Source organism: Benincasa hispida, unplaced genomic scaffold (assembly GCF_009727055.1).
Source record: "Benincasa hispida cultivar B227 unplaced genomic scaffold, ASM972705v1 Contig579, whole genome shotgun sequence".
Taxonomy (NCBI): domain Eukaryota; kingdom Viridiplantae; phylum Streptophyta; class Magnoliopsida; order Cucurbitales; family Cucurbitaceae; genus Benincasa; species Benincasa hispida.
Window position 1 is genome coordinate 207,232 of NW_024064943.1, and position 10,793 is coordinate 218,024.

At 34.2% G+C, this 10,793-nt stretch overlaps 1 long non-coding RNA gene across 1 annotated transcript; it reads left to right on the top strand.

The window, feature by feature from the left end:
* Positions 1–2,927: 2,927 nt before the first annotated feature.
* On the top strand, positions 2,928–3,750 carry LOC120069745. The gene is made up of 3 exons (XR_005479657.1): positions 2,928–3,082; positions 3,169–3,382; positions 3,617–3,750. It is a non-coding gene; the product is annotated as an uncharacterized LOC120069745 (long non-coding RNA).
* The last annotated feature ends 7,043 nt before the right edge of the window (positions 3,751–10,793 follow it).

The window sequence follows — 10,793 nt, forward strand, 5'->3', positions numbered from 1 at the left end:
ATTATAGTTTTGATTTGTAATACCCATGAGGGTTTCATTCTTAGATTCAAGGGGTTAAGCATGTTAAGACTACTATCCAGTGAATTCAAGATTGATTCAATAGCTTATTGGGTGAATTCTTGTTTGATGGTTTGGAAGTGGTTTTGGTTTAAGCTGTAATTTAGGATTGATTAAAAAAGAGTTAGGTTGCTCGAATTCATTTCGAGGCAAGTGACTCTACTACTAGAATGCCCTCAAGCCCGACGAATTGATTTATAATGTCTATGTTATGTTTGTCGATTAAGCATGATTCTTTCTATGATTGAGTATTTTGATTTTAATTGATAATATGTACACAAGTTTGGTATGATCTATGATATATTATGTGATTACATGTGATATTATGTGGGATTTGCATGTGCATGTTACATGAAATTTTATACCTAACAAACTACAATCGACACAACTCGCCATCCAGGCACATGCCACACTTACTTGAAAATGCACATGACATACAATCATCTGAAAAGGCACAAGGCACGATTAGCCTGAAAAGGCACATGATACACATAGGCTCTAGATGGTACGAACGAAAAACGCTTTGGAAAGGCTCTTGACAAGAAAATGCCTTGAAGTGGCACATGACACAATTTGGCCTAATTTGGCTACCTTTTAGGTCTCACTAGTTGAAATGATTTTCAAACTCATGATTGTATGTGATTGCATAGCAATGGAGTTGCATGTTGAGTATTTTATATACTAAACATTTTCTTTAACATGTTTTTCAGGTAAAGCCAAAGAACGTATCAGACACATGGTGAGGAGACCTGTTGAGGGTGCTATATGGGATTATTGTTTACACTTTTACTACTAATAATCCCATATATGGTAATGTTTAAAGGAGAACAATTAAAACTACTAATCTTAATTTTTCTAGGTATACGTTTAATAGCAGCTTTCGACGAGTGGGTAATCTTCGATTTGTAGAGTGTTTCAGCCATGTGGGTATTTAGTTGGAAGAGTTATCTTTTATTGTTGGGTCTTGATTTCAAAGGCTATATTCGACGTGTGATCTCATGGTAATCAGTGAGTGTTGGTCGACATAAAGTCAAGTTTGGCAAAGATTTCAATCTCAACAGCTTTAAATGTTAGCCATGTAACACGATCTCAATCTTAAGTGAGTTAGGATCTCTTACTCATAAGGGCCGTTCTTTGATTTGTATGACGAGGGGCCTTAGTTGTTGACTCCATATCCTACCATTTTTGGGATGATGTCGAGTGAAGAGCCAAGAACATAGCTCTTCACACGATGGAATTCACTCATTCCCAACTTTAGAGAAAGTAGACAGATTGTTCCCTTAAGTGCTGACTTTGAAACTTGAACAATGAGACCTCACTTTCTCATTGGCCCAAGAGGGATTTCATTTATAGTTGGACTATAAACAAAATTGTTTATTAGAGGATCAGTGGTACTTAAGGTACAAGAGGTAATCACAAGGTAAAACGATAATTTGACCCAACTGTAATTACGAACAATTTGTGAAGGATTTACAAAATATGGTTAATTTAATACACACATAAACATACTACAATTTCATAAGAATACAATTATGGGTCTTTAGTGGAGTGCCTTATAGTCAATGAATGATGATTAACTTAATTAAAGAGTTTAATTAATTAATCATAAATCATTGGAGCTTATAACTGTAAGTCCATTAAGTCCCCTGCTAGCTCACAAACGGATCAAACAAGGATTTTAAAGTGGAAAGAATTTGAAGAGTTCAAATAATTTTAAAGAGAATTAATTGTATATGATATAAAAATAATATAATATTAATTATATATGATACAATTAATATACATCATAATATAAAGCTATTTTGAACTAGATTTAGAATTAAACTATATAATAAGAGAGTATTAATATTTGAATAAGATTCAAATATAACTTAATATAAATTAGATTTATATTAAAACTAACACTACAAGAATTTTGGGCTTTAATGTCGGTTGAAAAAAGTGAAACCGGATGTATAATGTCGGTTTAAAACCGACATAAAAGATCCACTTTTCTTTTTTTTTTTTTAAAAAAAAACCCATCCTCCCCCAAAATATTTTTTTCATTTCTTTTCTAAACCCTATTTTTCCCATTAGCCATCTCCTTGCTCCCTGGACCTCGCCTTGCCGCTCACCGTAGCTCGACACCATCTCGCCACCTCCTCGCTCCCTGGACCTCGCCACACCTTAGATCTAGTCGTGGAAGATTTTCCGTTCTTCACGCGAAGCCATAGTAGATCTAGTCGTCTTCTTCTAGAAGATCCACCATCCATTCCGTCGAAGCCCAACCAGGAGAAGTGTACGACAAAGTACGAGATCAGACTCATCAGATTCAGAATAAGTTAACTCAAAGGTACNATAGTAGATCTAGTCGTCTTCTTCTAGAAGATCCACCATCCATTCCGTCGAAGCCCAACCATTTGTTCCGTTGTTGAAGGTACAAGCCTAGTCGTCCATTCAGTTGAAGTCGAGCCATCAAAGGTACAAGTCGGTCGTTGTAGCTCAGATCCCTTTCATCGTAGCCCAGTCGGTCATTGTGGCTCAGATCCTTGTTCTTCCAACTCAGATCTATTTCAATCTTTGATCTCTTGGTTAGATCCGTTCAAAGGTGAAATTTTCTTTGTCCCCACTCCATATTTCAATCTGAGTACTAGCATTCCAAATGTTTAATGCATATTATTATCTATTTTTTTGTTGCTTAAATTTGTATGTTTGAAGTTTGAAGGGCATTGATTAATGGTTTTTATTTGTATGTTATGCGGACGTTTAGGAATGAAGCTTGAGGGTTTTTTTTTTCTGCTGGGTTTCTACTATTGCGGAAAAAAATATTTGATAGAGAAGTTGGGGAATTTTAATGGTGAACAATGTATTTTCACACAAATTACAGGTTATGGACAAGCACTTGAGCATTTTGGCAAAGCAACATATTGAGACACGTTTTGTAAAAATTAATGCTGAGAAAAGTCCATTTCTGGCTGAGAAGTTGAAGATCGTTGTTCTTCTAACCCTTGCTCTGATCAAGAATGCAAAAGTAGATGACTATGTGGTATGTCCTTTATGATAATACATTATTGATTACTGGATTATGGTTGTTTTTATTAACATTACCTTTCTCTCATGTGAATCCATCAGGTAGGATTTGATGAGCTTGGTTGAACTGACGAATTCAGCACAGAGGAATTGGAAGATAGATTGGCAAAATGTCAAGTCATCTTCCATGAAGGTGAATCATCCATAAATGCTTCAAAATCTAGTGCACAAACCAGGAGAAGTGTATGACAAAGTACGAGATCAGACTCATCAGATTCAGAATAAGTTAACATTTCAGGTGTTTGAGAGCTTACTGGTATGTCGTTCTGTATTAAAATTTGAGAGTATTATCAATATCTGCAAGTTCAATTATGTCTTTACAATCATTCCATGAATGGCAGAAATGTGGCATTTTTGCTTGTATCAGTGCACTGAAGCACATTTTTACTTCATGATATCTCTAAAGTTCTTGCAGTTGCTATTTATTAGGAAGATAAAGTTATCATTACCATATTCAAGATTGATTTTTCTCCTAATAATTTGTTTTCAGGTTTGATCTCTCTGGAAAGTGTCAAGCTGAAGAAAAAGAAGAAACACAAGAGAACAGAAAGGCCCAGGTTGGTAATTCTTTTGACATTTTTCCAGCACCATTTGTTACATAAGTGTGCCATATTCAGATATTCCAATCCTGCAGACCACAACATATATATCTCCGCCCAAATCTCTCTCGCTCTCGTTCATAAAGGCCAAATCCCTCCCCTCTCGCTTAAATCCCTAGCTCTTGCTCATAAAGTCTATCCGCTCTCGCTTTCGCTCTCACTTATAGTCTCTGCAGCGCAGCCCTCTCGCTCTCACTTGTCCCTCCGCTAGCTACTCTCTCTTGCTCATTCCTCCACTCTCGCTACTCTCACTCTCGCTCTCCCTCATACCTCTACTCTCGCATATTGTGTGGTGGTTTAATATTTGGTGAAATTTTTCTAGAACATAAGCGTCAAGTGAGTATCCTTTATGCACATTCCCAATAAACACGGTTAGTTGAATATGAATTATGATAACATTTTCACTTTCAATCCTTTGTCTTAAACCTTTTTTGTTTGTATATTTTTTAGGTGTTTGGAAGGGGTGGGGAGGAGATGGATTTCTTGCAACAGCAAGGGATTCAGGTGAAAATTGTTCCTGGTAAGTGCATTTTTGAATGCTTGCAATTTGTAACAAAAGGGCTATTGTTGATCGAGAGCGCCATGTTGCACCAAAAAAGGAGGTTTGTGTTTCTATTGTTGTGTTCTAAGTAGAAGCTTTCATGAACATTGAGGCATATTATTATTCTTCTGCTTTTTATTTGAAGAGCTTATGGCTGTTAGCTGTTACCTATTAATGAAAAACAAGTTTATAATGTTTATAATGTTTTTTTTTTTGATTGATTAAGGTATTTGGATTAATTGGGGATGACGGCCACATTTAATCATCAGGTTTATTGTAGACAAGCCTTGATTGATGGAAATTATGCTTTGCTTAATACCACTTCTTTTATCACTTCTTTTATCCCTAATCTTGATTATTTTCTAAATTTTAATGAAAATTTAGAAAAGGTTAAGGTTAATATTGCAAAATTTTAATTAACCATACTGACCTCGACCACTGATGCTGGCAATGGGATTTCCCCCGACCTGACTCCATCATCCGGGACCATACCGTCTTACAACTTCTATATTCTAGTGTTGGCATTGAGCTGTGTGGTTTTGAAGGAGGACACCATCAACAGCATAAGGAGCATAGAGGCATACTTCATGGTGGCACCAGTTATGGAGGAGGACACCATCAACAGCATAAGAAGCATGGAGGCATACTTCATCGCTCTAGAAGCTCCAGTTCTAGCTCCGTAAGTCTGGACATAAACCTTCTAATTTTCTAGTCCAGAACTTGTCTAAGCTACATGTAGGAGGTGGAGTTGTGTTTTTAGTTCACGACTAAAAAATATCAATAATATGTTTTAATCTCTATCATTGTTCAATTTTTTTATTTGATTAGGTGCGTAGTTCATGCTGCATCATCCATCTTTATAAAAAAAATTAAAATATTTAAAAAAAAAATTGGTGGATGCATTAAAAACTCCATCTTGCAAGTTCCTTCAAACAACCTTAATGTTTGCATATATTTTCATTATTTTATTTGGTCTGATTTAAAATGGAAGAATTGATGATTTTATTGTGAAAATGTGTTAGTCGGAAGAAGACGGTCATGGAGGGAGGAGGAGGAAGAATGGGCTAAAGGAGAAGGTAAAGGAAAAGATGTCAGGACGACATCATGAGCCCCAGGCAGTGTCAACCACAATGCCGGGCGTTATTCGTCGGCCCAGTACGGTGGGCAGCATGAGAAGAAAGGAATAATGGAGAAGATCAAGGAGAAGCCGCCGGGACATCACTGAGGACTTGCACTCCTCATGTTTGTGTATACTAATAAAGTAGAGTTACTACTATGAATTTTAGAAAGGAATGGACTAAATAATTTGGTGGTTATGGTTGCTGTCTCTTATACACATCTAGATGTGTATAAGAGACAGACATTAAAGACTGTGTTATTGAAGCCCTTTAATGTCGGTTTAAAACCGACATTAAAGGCAACCGACATTAAAGGGCTTTAATAACACTATCTTTAATGTCGGTTGTCAACCGACATTAAAGTCCTTTTAATGTTGGTTTAAAACTGACATTAAAGCCCAAATTTCTTCTAGTGTATAGGTTATAATTAATATGAATAAGATTCACATTAAAACGATAGTTATGTGAGGATGCATATTTAGAATATGATTAAAACTAATCAAATAAACATTAACTATTTAAATTAATTAATTAATTTTATTAAATTTAATAAATTTATTAAACTAAATTAAATTGTTTTACACTACAGTGGAATGGGGAAGTGGAGAAAGGGCAGTTTCCCTCTCTCTTTCTTGATGTTCTTAAATTTGCAGAGAGTCTGTAGTTGTTGGTTAAGTGAAATATTATGATAGCTTAACTCTCCCTTTCTCTTAATATCTCTCATACTCATTTTCTTAGAGAAAGAATTCTCTGTGTTTCCCTTCCCTTCCACAAGGTTTCCACAAACTTTTCCATATCCAAGAGAATAGTAGAGAAGTCTCTTTTGGTAGTGTCCTGCTCATGGAATCAGTTCATACAGTGCTGTAAGGATTGAATTCTCTTTGGGTGAAGGTTTTGAAGGCTGATCTTCAAAAGGTAACATTCTATTTTTTTTGAATTTTTAAGAGCATGTTTAATCCTGAAGCTTTATTACTGTTCTTTGAAATGTTCATATCACACAAATTAAGGCAAATAGCTATCAAATGCTTCTACACAAGGAATTTGATTCTTTTAGACTATTCTTGATGCAAGGCTTCCTAATTTGGTTTTAAGTTATTAACACTCATAGAAACATTTGCATGACTTAGTGAAGTAATAAAAAAATCAATTCTCAATTGAACACCTCCTAGATATTCATCAACAGTTGATCCCATATTGTTTCTAATCCCCTGGGTAGAACCTATGGTGAAACACACTGGATTTTTGCATGTTTTGAATGGGTAAAATTTGGGAAAAAAATTGAACTATTGAAAATAGGCTACAATGTACTACAATGTTAGTTGAAAACCGAAATTAAAGATTCATTCTTTTTTCTCTAGTAGACATTATACATCTGCACCTTTTTATCTAAACCGACATCAAATACCTAATTTCTTCTAATGTTGTTAAAAATAATGGAAAATTTAAATGGAAAGAAAAACATGAAAATGCATTTAATGAATTGAAAAATAAATTGACCAACACACATTGTCTTGTTTTACCTAATTTTGATAAATCTTTTGAGATTGAATGTAATGCACGTGGAAAAGTGATTGGAGCAGTTATGATTGAAGAAAAGAGGCCAATCATGTTCTTTAGTGAGAAGCAAAATAAAGTACAGCTTAGTTACCCAACATATGACAATGCATACAAACTAGATTTTTAAGGTAAGTACAATGAAAGTTCTACTTTCAATGTGGCTGATTTGACTCCTTTTGATGTAGGAAATGAAGATGTTGATTTGAGAACAAATCCTTTTATAGAAAGGGGAATGATATGAATTCAACCATTGAACCATTGCATGTACTGGAAGGAGTTAATACGGAAAGCAAGGGAAAGAAAATTGAAGAAGCTTAGTTAATGCATGAGAGGAAACAAAGATTTCTTAGCCTAAGTTTATGTATAATGTTAGCTCAATGGGTCAAGAAGATAATGGAGATAAGATGACACGAGAAAAGTTATGTAGTTTGGAAGATGGCACAGTGGACAAAAAATTGTTCAAAAGTTGTAAAGGATGTGCTGCCATGTGCGTTGCATTGAAATAACCTATCTTCTCTTTGTTGTTGTGTCATCCTTTCTTGCCTATCTTCCCTCATCATCTCCATTATACCTTGAATTTCTTGAAGAATAGCGATATTAGGATCTTGTATTTGTGGTACTCTTTGTTCACCCTTTGACATTTTGAAGTCAGTAACAAGGGCCTTTCAATACTTCTCACCAGTTTTACTCAAGGACACTCATGTTTATCACTCAATGGTAAACTTTTGGTACTAAGTCAAAGATGTAAAGGTTTACTTAAATTTTGGTGCAATTTTACAAAAAGTTTGATGTAACCAATTCAAAGGATCAACTCTCACAGACCATGACTAGAATAACTCAACCTTATAATCAATAGCTTGAAATTTTGAACAAAGCAAGATCTAATGATAAAAAATTTTCTTTTGCCCTGGATCTATGAACACTTTTTTTGTTACTACTTTTTATTAGTTTTTTTGCTGATAATTCTTTTAATGATTGAAGAGCCAATTTGAAGAAAATTTCTAGAAAAATTGTAGTATGTCTTTTATAAGCAAATGCTTTGGGGAAAAAATGAAAACAAATTGAAACAAAGTAAAGATTTTTAACCTCTAGAGTCGGCAAATGATGTTGACCAAATGCTCTGGTACCACATGGTAAGCACCCACAATGCTTGATTTATGTAAAGCTAGAGGTCCTTCTAGCATTTTTGCAACATTCACAAGTAAGGCTAACTTAACAAATGATTCTAACAAAGATCTTAGGTAGAAGGACGAATGACTCTTACATCAAACTTAGAACCTATGATGGTTACTCTTGGATCCTAAGACAATTCACTCAAGAATTAACTTGATAAAACTAATATAGTGAATTGGTTTAGTCAGCAAACCTTAAGAAGATTTGAAAAAAGCAACACCAATGGGGTTGAATAAACAAAAAGGTTTTTAATATCATTAATCTAAATTTTGACAAGCATGACAAGCCATTTTAAAAGCCAAATGGACGTTCAAAAGTCCATGAACTCAAAAGTCATTCAAATGCTAAAAAATGAAAATTGTAGAAAATAGGACCTAGAAAATTCAAGCACAATTGCATACTTATTGAGAAGCCAAAATGGAAAATAAATGCATGGAAATGCTCCAAATAGTCTCAAATAACTCTTTTAGAAAAAAGTGAGAGAGATGGATCAAAACCTGAGTTGGTTACTATTAGGAAATGATATATATAAACTGAATATACTAGTAAACTGATTACACCTCAACTAGATACAGTACAACATTGTATACAATAATAATGTTCAAACCTAAAAGTAAGCCAAATAATATAACAAGGCTTATGAATTGAAATAACTAGGAACCTCAAAATATTGAGGTAGTCGAGACACGCTTCTGATAAGCATTGTCCTAAAGAAAATTATTCGCTCTGCACGGACTGCAAGTAGGCAACAACAATTATCTTAACAAGATGGAACGACTAATTTCGATACAACTGCAACCTCAAACTACTTCGATCTGGTAGAACTCTTGGATACTTGCTCTAACTCAACGTCCATGAGGCAAACGAAGAACAGTATTATTAGAGAGAATGTTTTCTGAATACACAAACAACGCCTTTAGGATTTGAGAGTTTTTATAACATACTACTCTAAATCCTAGGGTCATCATTGTGAATAACTAGACCCCCGTACTTGATTATTCGAAGCGCTAATAAACAAATTCAAGGTATTCCAACTAATCTCCACCTTCACTTGAATTCTTTCCCAGATAACAGATGTACTAGATGCAACATAGACAACATTGCCAGACATACCTAGACTTCTCCCTCATGTCTCAAAGTGTCCCATAGAGGGGACCACTAACAATTCAAAACATTCAATAGAGTCTAAACAATGTTGGAACTTGCCTTGTGGAACCGGTTTGGTGAACATATCAACAGTACCGATTTTCGTCACCTTAACTCTTTGCTCACCTCTTAAAAAGTAATATCTTACATCAATGTGCTTAGTTCTCTCACGATGAACTAAATCCTTGGCTAGACATATTGCACTCAAACTATCACAATATATAATAGCACGGTCATGATGCAAACCAAGATCACTAACTGACCCCCTTAGCCATATTCCCTCTTTAGCAGCTTTTGTCAAGGCCATGTACTCTGCTTTAGTAGTAGACAAAAGTAACTGTAGGTTGTAAGGTTGCCTTCGAACTAACAACAGAACCACCCAGAGTGAACACATAGCCAGTCATAGACCTCCTACTGTCAACATCTCCAACATAGTCAGAATCAGAATAATCTATCACCAAACACTTTGTGTGTCATTCTCATAAACAAGACAAACATCAAATGTACATCTAAGGTAATGAAAAAAACCTTTTAATAGCTTGTCAATGCTCCTTTCCAGGTTGACCCATGAACCTGCTGACAACACTAACAACATGGACAAGATCAGGCCTAGTACAGAGCATAGCATACATCAAACTTCCGCACTAGCATAAAGAAATCGAGACATACTCCTTTTCAACTGTCTTGACTTTGATTTTGAATCATGAGTATCTAATTCACTTAGTCAGATACTCATGATCCAAGACTAAGGGAAAAACTCATCCTAGGTGGAATGAAAATACGAAGACTGAGGATGTGGTAGAGACAAATCTCCAAATATTAAACTAAAAAGCCAAGACGTTAATAGAGAAAGCGGATGGAGGGTAACAATTTTGAAGTGATTTTAGCCACTACAATGAAAATAAAGGGATCTAAAATCTCGAGGATCCTTGGTCGAGGTTGAAGCTGAAACCATCTTGTAAAATAGACCTAAGACTTTTAATAGATCAATTAATCTTTTAATAGACTCTTAATAGATCTGAGACTTTTATGTTTAGGATTCCATTAAACATAAATTTCAAATTTTATATTTAATAGATTAAATTAATATTTTAAATTTTCGATTTTATAAAAAATCTATTAGATATAACGAAAAAAAATTATGAACTTATTAGAAAACTTTAAAAGGTTAGAGACATAAAGTAAGCTTTAAGTCTGGTGTGAAACTGGGAACATTCTTATGTTCTAAGAAAATTAGAAGGAAGATGTTGAAATGAACTAAAAAAACAAACAAACAAAAAGTTTGAAATATTTAATAGTTTAAATAAGACTGTTTTTAAATATAGAAAAATATATCAAAATATTTATAAAATATGACAAAATTTTAAAACTAATAACGATGAGATTTAATGATATAAATAGATATTGGTAGAAATTTATTAGTGTATATTAGTGCCTATAATTGATAATTTGAAAATTTTATTATATCTTGTAAATATTTTCAACAGTTTTATCATTTGAAATAATTTTTCGTTCAAATATGTATTATATATA